A 14,549-nucleotide genomic window follows, 5' to 3' on the forward strand; every position below is an offset into this window, starting at 1 on the left:
TACCAAATTTAACCAACTTTATCGCTTAACCTAACTGTGGCTGTACCACATTATCGCTTAACCTAACTGTGGCTGTACCACATTATCGCTTAACCTAACTGTGGTTGTACCACATTATCGCTTAACCTAACTGTGGTTGTACCACATTATCGCTTAACCTAACTGTGGTTGTACCACATTATCGCTTAACCTAACTGTGGTTGTACCACATTATCGCTTAACCTAACTGTGGTTGTACCACATTATCGCTTAACCTAACTGTGGTTGTACCACATTATCGCTTAACCTAACTGTGGTTGTACCACATTATCGCTTAACCTAACTGTGGTTGTACCACATTATCGCTTAACCTAACTGTGGTTGTACCACATTATCGCTTAACCTAACTGTGGTTGTACCACATTATCCCTTAACCTAACTGTGGTTGTACCACATTATCCCTTAACCTAACTGTGGTTGTACCACATTATCCCTTAACCTAACTGTGGTTGTACCACATTATCCCTTAACCTAACTGTGGTTGTACCACATTATCCCTTAACCTAACTGTGGTTGTACCACATTATCCCTTAACCTAACTGTGGTTGTACCACATTATCCCTTAACCTAACTGTGGTTGTACCACATTATCCCTTAACCTAACTGTGGTTGTACCACATTATCCCTTAACCTAACTGTGGTTGTACCACATTATCCCTTAACCTAACTGTGGTTGTACCACATTATCCCTTAACCTAACTGTGGTTGTACCACATTATCCCTTAACCTAACTGTGGTTGTACCACATTATCCCTTAACCTAACTGTGGTTGTACCACATTATCCCTTAACCTAACTGTGGTTGTACCACATTATCCCTTAACCTAACTGTGGTTGTACCACATTATCCCTTAACCTAACTGTGGTTGTACCACATTATCCCTTAACCTAACTCAAGTTGTCCCTTAACCTAACTCAAGTTGTCCCTTAACCTAACTCAAGTTGTCCCTTAACCTAACTCAAGTTGTCCCTTAACCTAACTCAAGTTGTCCCTTAACCTAACTCAAGTTGTCCCTTAACCTAACTCAAGTTGTCCCTTAACCTAACTCAAGTTGTCCCTTAACCTAACTCAAGTTGTCCCTTAACCTAACTCAAGTTGTCCCTTAACCTAACTCAAGTTGTCCCTTAACCTAACTCAAGTTGTCCCTTAACCTAACTCAAGTTGTCCCTTAACCTAACTCAAGTTGTCCCTTAACCTAACTCAAGTTGTCCCTTAACCTAACTCAAGTTGTCCCTTAACCTAACTCAAGTTGTCCCTTAACCTAACTCAAGTTGTCCCTTAACCTAACTCAAGTTGTCCCTTAACCTAACTCAAGTTGTCCCTTAACCTAACTCAAGTTGTCCCTTAACCTAACTCAAGTTGTCCCTTAACCTAACTCAAGTTGTCCCTTAACCTAACTCAAGTTGTCCCTTAACCTAACTCAAGTTGTCCCTTAACCTAACTCAAGTTGTCCCTTAACCTAACTCAAGTTGTCCCTTAACCTAACCCACGTTGTCCCTTAACCTAACCCACGTTGTCCCTTAACCTAACCCACGTTGTCCCTTAACCTAACCCACGTTGTCCCTTAACCTAACCCACGTTGTCCCTTAACCTAACCCACGTTGTCCCTTAACCTAACCCACGTTGTCCCTTAACCTAACCCACGTTGTCCCTTAACCTAACCCACGTTGTCCCTTAACCTAACCCACGTTGTCCCTTAACCTAACCCACGTTGTCCCTTAACCTAACCCACGTTGTCCCTTAACCTAACCCACGTTGTCCCTTAACCTAACCCACGTTGTCCCTTAACCTAACCCACGTTGTCCCTTAACCTAACCCACGTTGTCCCTTAACCTAACCCACGTTGTCCCTTAACCTAACCCACGTTGTCCCTTAACCTAACCCACGTTGTCCCTTAACCTAACCCACGTTGTCCCTTAACCTAACCCACGTTGTCCCTTAACCTAACCCACGTTGTCCCTTAACCTAACCCACGTTGTCCCTTAACCTAACCCACGTTGTCCCTTAACCTAACCCACGTTGTCCCTTAACCTAACCCACGTTGTCCCTTAACCTAACCCACGTTGTCCCTTAACCTAACCCACGTTGTCCCTTAACCTAACCCACGTTGTCCCTTAACCTAACCCACGTTGTCCCTTAACCTAACCCACGTTGTCCCTTAACCTAACCCACGTTGTCCCTTAACCTAACCCACGTTGTCCCTTAACCTAACCCACGTTGTCCCTTAACCTAACCCACGTTGTCCCTTAACCTAACCCACGTTGTCCCTTAACCTAACCCACGTTGTCCCTTAACCTAACCCACGTTGTCCCTTAACCTAACCCACGTTGTCCCTTAACCTAACCCACGTTGTCCCTTAACCTAACCCACGTTGTCCCTTAACCTAACCCACGTTGTCCCTTAACCTAACCCACGTTGTCCCTTAACCTAACCCACGTTGTCCCTTAACCTAACCCACGTTGTCCCTTAACCTAACCCACGTTGTCCCTTTGCCTAACATAGTTCACTGCTCGGAATCTCTGGTGTCGTTGTTATCCTCATGTAGATGTCTTGCGAGTGTTGCTTACTTTCCACATATTCCCGCTATCCACTGTCAATTGTACTGCAATAGGACTATATCGCCCCCCCCCCCCCTCCCTCTGTCCCCCTCTTTGTGTCTCTGTCCTCTCAAGCTGGTCGGTCTGGCGTTTGAGTGTTAAATGAGCCTCGCAGCTGTTCAGTTGCATTCAGATGTCGACGCCCTCAGTGTACGTCGTGGTATGGTCTGTGTCCATTGTCCGCTGATGTCGTACGCGTAACCCACACGCTGTACCGATCATCGGTCGTTACGTACAGAGTGAAGTAGTGTGATACGTGTGACCGTACGCTGGCTGTGCCCAACGGTGTCGAATCTCAATTTCCATATGATGTGCTCGATGCTACTTGTCTCGTCTCCCAATAACAGCTAGGTTGCACTGTGGTACGCCGTAGAGGCGTGTGGGAGGAACGTACGAACGCATTGTATGTCACCCTGGGTCGCTGGGGGTGGTGGTGCGGTGAGTCAGGTCAGGTCAGGTCAGCGTGAGCCGTCTGATGTAGTGACGCGTGTATTCCGACTTTGTCGTATTGCCTCACACAAAGTGCTACCCTGGTGGACCGCGTTCCATATCTGGGACATGCCGCAGATGCCGGTTGACAGTGGATCGCGGAAGGGACATCGCATACGTGCGCGGGCCACCTTCCACGTGTTCTCTTCTGCACATGTCGCAGTGTGTATGTGGTCTGATGTAGCGTGTCGTGACACATGACATCCTGGCATGCAAGAATTGTTGAATTCGCAAATGTAGGTGGACATCTACGTTTACTGCCCAAGATACGCAAATGAACTGGAAATCCGTTGTTGAGCGGTTGTTCACGCTGGAGGTGAATCTGTGATGGCGACGATCGGTACAGCTATTAACCGGTTGTTTCAGCGGTACCCGCCACATCCACACACGTGACTAGGCCCATGTGGGTATGAAGCGATACGCGGCGGTGGCTTGGTGGGACTGTTCCCGGCCGGTGAAGGGGGGCCGCCCGGCGTGTTGGCCGCGCGCTGCGTGGGCGCACGCGCAACAGGCGGCTGGTGGGGGGCGCCGAGTGGCAGGAGCGCCAGCCGACGGGCCCGGCAGGCGGCGCAGCTACGCTGCGGCGCACCCTGCACGCGGCGCCTGGCGGCCAAAGTTGGTTCAGCCAAGCCCGGTGCGAAGCGCGGTGGACATCTGCAGTGTGCTGGTCTGATTGAGGACTGTGTGCGTTGAGGATGCGCCGCCGCCTGGCACTCGGCGCCGCGACGCCGTCTGCTGCTCGGTCGCCCCAGCGGTTCTCGCAGGTGGTTTGTATCGCAGTTGTGCGGACGTGTTGGCGCGTGCGCTGTGCTGGGAGAGTTCGCTTCTGCACCCAAGTGGGGCTTTGCCCTTGTGTGGCGCTGGCGTTGGAGCTGCCGGTCACCATAGGTGGCGCGTGTTGTCTCCCGCCGGCAATGCCACGACAGCACGCTCCCGGGCCTCTGTCGGCAGCGGCAAGCTCAGTTGGGAGCAAGGGTGTTCTCACTAAAACCGTCTACTCGCCTAACTCCGGGCGATTGCGCCTCTCTCGAAACCGACCAAGTACCTAGGACGGCGCTGCGCGCCGCCGGGACCTGAGAGGGTTTCGAGGTGTATCGTGCAGGGGAGCTCGGCCTCCTCCTGTTTGCAGAATAATTGAGCGGACGCTTGCGTGTTCGCGCGGGCCCCCGGGACACACTCCCGGGCGGCCGGCTGCTCAGCTCTAGTTGACGCAGCTCCCTGGTTGATCCTGCCAGTAGTCATATGCTTGTCTCAAAGATTAAGCCATGCATGTCTCAGTACAAGCCGCATTAAGGTGAAACCGCGAATGGCTCATTAAATCAGTTATGGTTCCTTAGATCGTACCCACGTTACTTGGATAACTGTGGTAATTCTAGAGCTAATACATGCAAACAGAGTCCCGACCAGAGATGGAAGGGACGCTTTTATTAGATCAAAACCAATCGGATTGGCTTGTCTGGTCCGTTTGCCTTGGTGACTCTGAATAACTTTGGGCTGATCGCACGGTCCTCGTACCGGCGACGCATCTTTCAAATGTCTGCCTTATCAACTGTCGATGGTAGGTTCTGCGCCTACCATGGTTGTAACGGGTAACGGGGAATCAGGGTTCGATTCCGGAGAGGGAGCCTGAGAAACGGCTACCACATCCAAGGAAGGCAGCAGGCGCGCAAATTACCCACTCCCGGCACGGGGAGGTAGTGACGAAAAATAACGATACGGGACTCATCCGAGGCCCCGTAATCGGAATGAGTACACTTTAAATCCTTTAACGAGTATCTATTGGAGGGCAAGTCTGGTGCCAGCAGCCGCGGTAATTCCAGCTCCAATAGCGTATATTAAAGTTGTTGCGGTTAAAAAGCTCGTAGTTGGATTTGTGTCCCACGCTGTTGGTTCACCGCCCGTCGGTGTTTAACTGGCATGTATCGTGGGACGTCCTGCCGGTGGGGCGAGCCGAAGGGGTGCTTTCGCGTCCCGAGGCGGACCCCGTTTAAATCCTACCAGGGTGCTCTTTGTTGAGTGTCTCGGTGGGCCGGCACGTTTACTTTGAACAAATTAGAGTGCTTAAAGCAGGCAAGCCCGCCTGAATACTGTGTGCATGGAATAATGGAATAGGACCTCGGTTCTATTTTGTTGGTTTTCGGAACCCGAGGTAATGATTAATAGGGACAGGCGGGGGCATTCGTATTGCGACGTTAGAGGTGAAATTCTTGGATCGTCGCAAGACGAACAGAAGCGAAAGCATTTGCCAAGTATGTTTTCATTAATCAAGAACGAAAGTTAGAGGTTCGAAGGCGATCAGATACCGCCCTAGTTCTAACCATAAACGATGCCAGCCAGCGATCCGCCGCAGTTCCTCCGATGACTCGGCGGGCAGCCTCCGGGAAACCAAAGCTTTTGGGTTCCGGGGGAAGTATGGTTGCAAAGCTGAAACTTAAAGGAATTGACGGAAGGGCACCACCAGGAGTGGAGCCTGCGGCTTAATTTGACTCAACACGGGAAACCTCACCAGGCCCGGACACCGGAAGGATTGACAGATTGATAGCTCTTTCTTGATTCGGTGGGTGGTGGTGCATGGCCGTTCTTAGTTGGTGGAGCGATTTGTCTGGTTAATTCCGATAACGAACGAGACTCTAGCCTGCTAACTAGTCGCGTGACATCCTTCGTGCTGTCAGCGATTACTTTTCTTCTTAGAGGGACAGGCGGCTTCTAGCCGCACGAGATTGAGCAATAACAGGTCTGTGATGCCCTTAGATGTTCTGGGCCGCACGCGCGCTACACTGAAGGAATCAGCGTGTCTTCCTAGGCCGAAAGGTCGGGGTAACCCGCTGAACCTCCTTCGTGCTAGGGATTGGGGCTTGCAATTGTTCCCCATGAACGAGGAATTCCCAGTAAGCGCGAGTCATAAGCTCGCGTTGATTACGTCCCTGCCCTTTGTACACACCGCCCGTCGCTACTACCGATTGAATGATTTAGTGAGGTCTTCGGACTGGTACGCGGCATCGACTCTGTCGTTGCCGATGCTACCGGAAAGATGACCAAACTTGATCATTTAGAGGAAGTAAAAGTCGTAACAAGGTTTCCGTAGGTGAACCTGCGGAAGGATCATTACCGACTAGACTGCATGTCTTTCGATGTGCGTGTCGTGTCGCGCAACACGCTACCTGTACGGCAGTGGCCGTGCGCCGCGTGCGGAACCACGCGTGCCTCTCAAAACTAGCGGAAGTGTTGTTGTTGTTGTTGTTGTGTGGTACGAGCGCTGAAGCTCTGGAGCGGCTGGCCTGCGGTACCTGGCGCCTGGCGCCGGTTTTGAATGACGTTCGCCCGAGTGCCTGTCCGCTCCGGTGTGGAGCCGTACGACGCCCATCGGCTGTGAGGCCGTTGGACACAAAAAAAATAGTGGAACAGGGGCCGTCAGACGCCTCAGTCCCGCAAATGCTACTGTCTTGAAAGAGACAGTGGGAGACTGAAAAGGAAAAGATCACCCAGGACGGTGGATCACTCGGCTCGTGGGTCGATGAAGAACGCAGCAAATTGCGCGTCGACATGTGAACTGCAGGACACATGAACATCGACGTTTCGAACGCACATTGCGGTCCATGGATTCCGTTCCCGGGCCACGTCTGGCTGAGGGTCGGCTACGTATACTGAAGCGCGCGGCGTTTGTCCCGCTTCGGAGACGTGGGAGTGTCGTGGTCGCCTGTGTGGCCGGCCGCGTCTCCTTAAACGTGCGATGCGCGCCCGTCGCCTGGCGGTTCGCATACCGGTACTTTCTCGGTAGCGTGCACAGCCGGCTGGCGGTGTGGCGTGCGACACCTCGTACAACGACCTCAGAGCAGGCGAGACTACCCGCTGAATTTAAGCATATTACTAAGCGGAGGAAAAGAAACTAACAAGGATTCCCCCAGTAGCGGCGAGCGAACAGGGAAGAGTCCAGCACCGAACCCCGCAGGCTGCCGCCTGTCGTGGCATGTGGTGTTTGGGAGGGTCCACTACCCCGACGCCTCGCGCCGAGCCCAAGTCCAACTTGAATGAGGCCACGGCCCGTAGAGGGTGCCAGGCCCGTAGCGGCCGGTGCGAGCGTCGGCGGGACCTCTCCTTCGAGTCGGGTTGCTTGAGAGTGCAGCTCCAAGTGGGTGGTAAACTCCATCTGAGACTAAATATGACCACGAGACCGATAGCGAACAAGTACCGTGAGGGAAAGTTGAAAAGAACTTTGAAGAGAGAGTTCAAAAGTACGTGAAACCGTTCTGGGGTAAACGTGAGAAGTCCGAAAGGTCGAACGGGTGAGATTCACGCCCATCCGGCCACTGGCCCCCGCCCTCGGCAGATGGGGCCGGCCGCCCGCGCGGAGCAATCCGCGGCGGGGTCGTGTCCGGTTGCCTTTCCACTCGCCGCGGGGTGGGGCCGTTCCGGTGTGCGGTGGGCCGCACTTCTCCCCTAGTAGGACGTCGCGACCCGCTGGGTGCCGGCCTACGGCCCGGGTGCGCAGCCTGTCCTTCCGCGGGCCTCGGTTCGCGTCTGTTGGGCAGAGCCCCGGTGTCCTGGCTGGCTGCTCGGCGGTATATCTGGAGGAGTCGATTCGCCCCTTTGGGCGCTCGGGCTCCCGGCAAGCGCGCGCGGTTCTTCCCGGATGACGGACCTACCTGGCCCGGCCCCGGACCCGCGCCGCTGTTGGCTCGGGATGCTCTCGGGCGGAATAATCGCTCCCGTCAGCGGCGCTTCAGCTTTGGACAATTTCACGACCCGTCTTGAAACACGGACCAAGGAGTCTAACATGTGCGCGAGTCATTGGGCTGTACGAAACCTAAAGGCGTAATGAAAGTGAAGGTCTCGCCTTGCGCGGGCCGAGGGAGGATGGGGCTTCCCCGCCCTTCACGGGGCGGCGGCCTCCGCACTCCCGGGGCGTCTCGTCCTCATTGCGAGGTGAGGCGCACCTAGAGCGTACACGTTGGGACCCGAAAGATGGTGAACTATGCCTGGCCAGGACGAAGTCAGGGGAAACCCTGATGGAGGTCCGTAGCGATTCTGACGTGCAAATCGATCGTCGGAGCTGGGTATAGGGGCGAAAGACTAATCGAACCATCTAGTAGCTGGTTCCCTCCGAAGTTTCCCTCAGGATAGCTGGTGCTCGTACGAGTCTCATCCGGTAAAGCGAATGATTAGAGGCCTTGGGGCCGAAACGACCTCAACCTATTCTCAAACTTTAAATGGGTGAGATCTCCGGCTTGCTTGATATGCTGAAGCCGCGAGCAAACGACTCGGATCGGAGTGCCAAGTGGGCCACTTTTGGTAAGCAGAACTGGCGCTGTGGGATGAACCAAACGCCGAGTTAAGGCGCCCGAATCGACGCTCATGGGAAACCATGAAAGGCGTTGGTTGCTTAAGACAGCAGGACGGTGGCCATGGAAGTCGGAATCCGCTAAGGAGTGTGTAACAACTCACCTGCCGAAGCAACTAGCCCTGAAAATGGATGGCGCTGAAGCGTCGTGCCTATACTCGGCCGTCAGTCTGGCAGTCATGGCCGGTCCTCGCGGCCGGCCGCGAAGCCCTGACGAGTAGGAGGGTCGCGGCGGTGGGCGCAGAAGGGTCTGGGCGTGAGCCTGCCTGGAGCCGCCGTCGGTGCAGATCTTGGTGGTAGTAGCAAATACTCCAGCGAGGCCCTGGAGGGCTGACGCGGAGAAGGGTTTCGTGTGAACAGCCGTTGCACACGAGTCAGTCGATCCTAAGCCCTAGGAGAAATCCGATGTTGATGGGGGCCGTCATAGCATGATGCACTTTGTGCTGGCCCCCGTTGGGCGAAAGGGAATCCGGTTCCTATTCCGGAACCCGGCAGCGGAACCGATATAAGTCGGGCCCCTCTTTTAGAGATGCTCGTCGGGGTAACCCAAAAGGACCCGGAGACGCCGTCGGGAGATCGGGGAAGAGTTTTCTTTTCTGCATGAGCGTTCGAGTTCCCTGGAATCCTCTAGCAGGGAGATAGGGTTTGGAACGCGAAGAGCACCGCAGTTGCGGCGGTGTCCCGATCTTCCCCTCGGACCTTGAAAATCCGGGAGAGGGCCACGTGGAGGTGTCGCGCCGGTTCGTACCCATATCCGCAGCAGGTCTCCAAGGTGAAGAGCCTCTAGTCGATAGAATAATGTAGGTAAGGGAAGTCGGCAAATTGGATCCGTAACTTCGGGATAAGGATTGGCTCTGAGGATCGGGGCGTGTCGGGCTTGGTCGGGAAGTGGGTCAGCGCTAACGTGCCGGGCCTGGGCGAGGTGAGTGCCGTAGGGGTGCCGGTAAGTGCGGGCGTTTAGCGCGGGCGTGGTCTGCTCTCGCCGTTGGTTGGCCTCGTGCTGGCCGGCGGTGCAGGATGCGCGCGCCTGCGCGGCGTTCGCGCCCCGGTGCTTCAACCTGCGTGCAGGATCCGAGCTCGGTCCCGTGCCTTGGCCTCCCACGGATCTTCCTTGCTGCGAGGCCGCGTCCGCCTTAGCGTGCTCCTCCGGGGGCGCGCGGGTGCGCGGATTCTCTTCGGCCGCCATTCAACGATCAACTCAGAACTGGCACGGACTGGGGGAATCCGACTGTCTAATTAAAACAAAGCATTGCGATGGCCCTAGCGGGTGTTGACGCAATGTGATTTCTGCCCAGTGCTCTGAATGTCAACGTGAAGAAATTCAAGCAAGCGCGGGTAAACGGCGGGAGTAACTATGACTCTCTTAAGGTAGCCAAATGCCTCGTCATCTAATTAGTGACGCGCATGAATGGATTAACGAGATTCCCGCTGTCCCTATCTACTCCAGAGAAAAGCGGTCTGCGCAGCGCCACCTGGGGGAGGTGTGTTGCCTCCCATAACTGGGTTAAAACCGCCAGGAGACCCTCTGATTCCCTGAAGTCAACGAACGCGTCGGGGCTCAGAGGAACCTGAGTGGGGCGGGGACCGTAATGTCCAATCTCGTGGCCTTGTCGTGGCTCTCTGGCTCAGTAACCCCCCTAGATGGGGCGAAGCTAACACGGGATGGGCCGTCCATGCATGACGTTAAACGGCTAGCCCTTAACTGGGTGCAATCCTCACGGTCCGCACTGGCCCACCGTTAATTAGCAAAAGCGGTGGGTGAGACATGGTCGGTCATGATCCCCCGGTACGTGTGGAGACCCCCCTGGGGAACGTAACTCGGGCTTGAGTGCCGCACCGTCTCGATGATGTCAAACTCCACAATATAAGACCCAGCTACCACCTTCAACATCTCTGGGCTGTGGATTTGTGAGGGTTGTCGTGTGTCAAGGTAGGACGTAAAACTCCCGTCGCGGCAAGACGTTAAGTGCCCCCAACCCAAGCGAAAGCAAAGGGTGCGTGGCGCAGGGGAAGCTGCGTAACGAGAGACACACCACCTGTCTCTCCTGAGTTGAGCGCGGCGGCTGGGCGAGGGTATGAGGGTAAGTCTCACGACGATCCTGGGGCCCTGCGGTCTGGCTGCTGCAGTTCCTCACGTCCTGGACGACGTTAAATGGTCCCCCAACCCAAGGCGAAAGCAAAGGGTGCATGGCGCAGGGGAAGCTGCGTCGCAAGGGACACAAGATCTGTCCCTCGCAGGGCAAACAACATCTCAGCTCTGCAAACCCCACGTCCACATTCGCTGGGGAGGGATCACGGCCCGAGCCGGCAAAGGCTCATCGCCGTGAACGGGATGTCCCGGACATGCTCCGTCAAGCCGGGGCATGGTGACATGTCCCCGGCTAGGTTAGATGGGGCCAGACCCCCGAAAGTCTGGGGGACCGACCCAGCACCTGGGTAGGACTGGGTTCTTGGCCTTTAGGTGGGAACTCGGCCGAGTAGGGGGCGAAGGCCGAGAGGTGAATCCGCCTCTCCGGAATGCGGTGGGCATTTGCCGGGGAGGGACGGGTGAAATCCCCAGTGATGTGGTTGTGGAAGGGGACTAGTGCGCTGGAAACGGCGTGCTAAACCCAGCAGCTCTTAAAGCTCTTGGTCAAGGGGCGGGACTGGTGAGCGAGCTGCAATTTGCCCCCCCCCATGCCAGAGAGGCCGGTCCGGGGTAAGAGACGGGCCTCCAATTTATCACTCTTCAATTCAATCAATGATGGCAGAAAACGTGGAGAGTGATACGGCGCTACCGGAGCAAGACGCTCCATTCGATGCAAGATCAAACGTCTCCGTCATGGAGCGACACGCGCATTTTCTTCGGCTTTTAGACCGAAGCGTTAAACATGGAAAGATCACCGCAGATCAAATTCGGGTGATCAAAGAAGAAGTTGCCAACTGGGCTTTGGCGCATGCCAAGCTCGAGGGGCAATATGAAGAGATAAAGGCGGAAAATGACCGCCTTAGAAAAGAGGCGGCAAAGCCCCAGAAGTCCTATGCTGCAGTTGCGGCAGCACCAATCACAATAAAACGCACGGTGCAAGATACAATAAAGCAGAACGTACAGAAGGCTGTCCCAACAGTCTTCATAAAGCCTAAGAAAGGGGACGATGTCAAGACGGCAAAAGCCAAGTTTGAAAAGAGTATAAACCCTAGAGTAGATAAGATCAAAATAAATCAGATCAGGACTACAAAAAACGTATTGATAGTCGAACTGGCCTCTACTGAGGACAGTGACAAACTAATGAACAATACTAAAATTCAGGAGTCATTTACATGCGAAAAGCCCAGAAAGCGAAGGCCACTTATGATGATGTACGACGTACCATCATATATGACCCAGGACGACGTGGCTGACTGTGTTTACGCACAGAATTTTGAGGACAAAATGACTCGCGAAGAATTCACAGAACAATTCAAGGTCCGCTTCAAGGCAGGTCCTCGTGACCGAAACACTGTGCACCATGCCATTGAAGTGTCACCGGAATTGCGTAAACAGATCATTACAACCAATAGATTATACGTAGGCTATAATGCAATATCCGTCAAGGACTATACAGCCCTTGCCAAATGTACCAAATGTCACGATTACGGACATGTTGCAAAATACTGTAGCTTCCTAAACCCAGTATGTGGGAATTGTGGAAGCGAAAAGCATGACAAAACAAAGTGCGACAAAGAAACGCCCACCTGCATCCCTTGTAAATACCGGAAACGCACCTGCAACACTCCTGGTAAGGAGTGTGCAACCTATAAAATAATGATACAGCGGCTCATACAGAGGACAGACTATGGCAACGCGCTATAGAGTCACTCGAAAATCACCTAGCAAGCAGTTGCGAGATGCAGGTCGGTGGCGGAAGCTCAAGGAATCACAGGAATCTCTGCCCTCGGTGGTCAACGAGCGAGAGGAGGAGAGGCAGATCTATTCTGTCTTAGTTCCAGACGTGCGACCGGAGATGCGGGACTTCTCCTGCCAGGTTGGGTCCTTCCTGGCCATTAGGAGGAGTCCTCCAGGTGATCCGGCGACCGAGCAGACCAACTTGGAGTCTACCTCTTCACAGAGTGGGGGCTTTCTCACGCGCAAGGAGGGAGAAACCTATACACTTCCTGTTCCGACAGAGCGGCCGGAGTCGACGGATTTCTCCTGTCAGGTCGGGGGTTTCCTGGCTACAGGGAGGGGTCATCTAGGCTTCCGGGAGGCGGCGGTGACCGGCGGGGCGGCTTCATCCGTCGGGAGCGGGGGTTCCCGCTCGTCCTCGGGGGCGGAGTCGTCGTCGGCTGCCACGCCAGTCTCTGCAGCAGAGCACCAGCAGACTCCAAAAATGACGCAAGAGGATGTCGAAACAATTCAAGTTGGAAAAATGTACACTCAGTGTCCACCAGGAGACACATACACCATTTGTGAGGAAACGTTAAGACTGTCAAGACTGGAGGAACCCACAGCCCTAAACGCGGCTCTGAGGCAGCTGGTGAGGGTCGGGCATCCTCGCGGAGAGAAGGTCACGTTCCCGGCACTGGAGGATGCAGACTGTATTCATCTCGCTGCGTTAAACATTCCCACAGACTTTGAAAAATTACAAGACCTAGTGTCAAAATTATATATCAGACGGGGTCGGGAGTTCGATATCGACAAGACCTATAAAAACATGGTCAAGATGCACGGCAGGATTGGTTTTGATCCTGCCCAGGTATGGCCTGACAGCCATTTCTACACCAGACACCCGGATTAAGATAAAAGTCTTACAAATAAATGCTATGAGGAGCTCCCTTGTAACTCAGGAGCTCCGAAAGATAGCGGAAGAGAAAAATATCGATGTTATGTTAATTCAAGAGCCAGGCTCTGCCTCCGGCAAGGTCACAGGCTTTCCCGTCACTGCCCAGGTAATATCAATGGGTCCAAACCCCATGTCAGCAATTGTCATCTACAACAAGTTAATCAAAACCACTGTCTTGACACAGTATTGCACTTCCCATGTAACAGTTGTGGAGATAAACTTTTATAATACATCTTGGTACATAATTAATATATATTGTCAATACAGGGATCCAATCAATATTTATCTTGGGCAGTTATCTACAGTATTGCGAGCCCTAGCAGGCAAAGCAATTATAATATCAATGGACAGTAACGCAAAATCCCCCCTATGGCACAGTCAAGTTCAAGATCAAAGAGGACTGGCACTGGAAGACATAATTATGGAACATAATTTAAATGTTGTCAATCTCCCCGGCAACCCTCCTACCTACAGGAGCAGAGCTGGGGCAGCATCCTCTATTGATGTCACGCTCTGCACGACAAACATTGTAAACAATATCCAAAATTGGCAGGTCAACGACAACATAACCACCAGTGATCATAACGCTATTGAATTTACAATAGCATCACAAGGGGAGCATGTGCTAGAGGGGTGGACAATGCAGTATGACTACGGGAGAGCAGACTGGGACCTGTTGGAGGCGGAGTTTCATCCTCCGGAGCTGGGAGACGGTCCTTTTGAAGTAGAGGAAGCCGTAGGGGCCTTAATTGTCTCAATCAGGGCGGCTTTGGCCGCGGCGATACCGACGCGAAGGCGCTTCATACGAAAAGCGACTTCTCCATGGACTCCAGAGCTTACCCGGCTCAGGCAGTCTATGAGAAGAGCACGAAGCAGCTATCAAAGGTCCTTCACCCAGGAGGAACGGCACTACCATCTTGCCCAGTATAGGAGAAGGAAATGGCTTTTCAAAGAAACTCTCAGACAACACCGCCAGCGGAGCTGGGAGGATTTTGTAAAGTCTCACCTGACTTTGGATCCATGGGGTACACCGTACAAAATAGTAAGAGAAAAAATCCATTCACCAATGCATCTCTCGACTGTACGAGTCGGTGACACAGACAGAATGACACAGGACTGGTCAGAGACCGCTGAGGAGCTACTGAGGGTGCTCCTCCCAGACGATCGACCTGACACAGACACCGAGATGCAGCAGGAAATAAGACGGCAAGACCAGCTACACTACCACAACAACGTACAGGTGTACCCCTACTCCATCGAGGAAGTGAAGGCAGCTATTCGCTC

General features: G+C 53.6%; 2 non-coding genes across 2 annotated transcripts; both read left to right on the forward strand.

Moving 5' to 3' along the window:
* The first annotated feature begins 4,340 nt into the window (after positions 1 to 4,340).
* Positions 4,341 to 6,233, forward strand: LOC126323597 (small subunit ribosomal RNA). The gene has a single exon (XR_007559543.1). It is a non-coding gene; the product is annotated as a small subunit ribosomal RNA (ribosomal RNA).
* Positions 6,234 to 6,604: 371 nt separating this feature from the next.
* LOC126323591 (5.8S ribosomal RNA) lies at positions 6,605 to 6,759 on the forward strand. The gene has a single exon (XR_007559537.1). It is a non-coding gene; the product is annotated as a 5.8S ribosomal RNA (ribosomal RNA).
* Positions 6,760 to 14,549: the final 7,790 nt, after the last annotated feature.

This window comes from Schistocerca gregaria, unplaced genomic scaffold (assembly GCF_023897955.1).
Source record: "Schistocerca gregaria isolate iqSchGreg1 unplaced genomic scaffold, iqSchGreg1.2 ptg000861l, whole genome shotgun sequence".
In the NCBI taxonomy this organism is placed as follows: domain Eukaryota; kingdom Metazoa; phylum Arthropoda; class Insecta; order Orthoptera; family Acrididae; genus Schistocerca; species Schistocerca gregaria.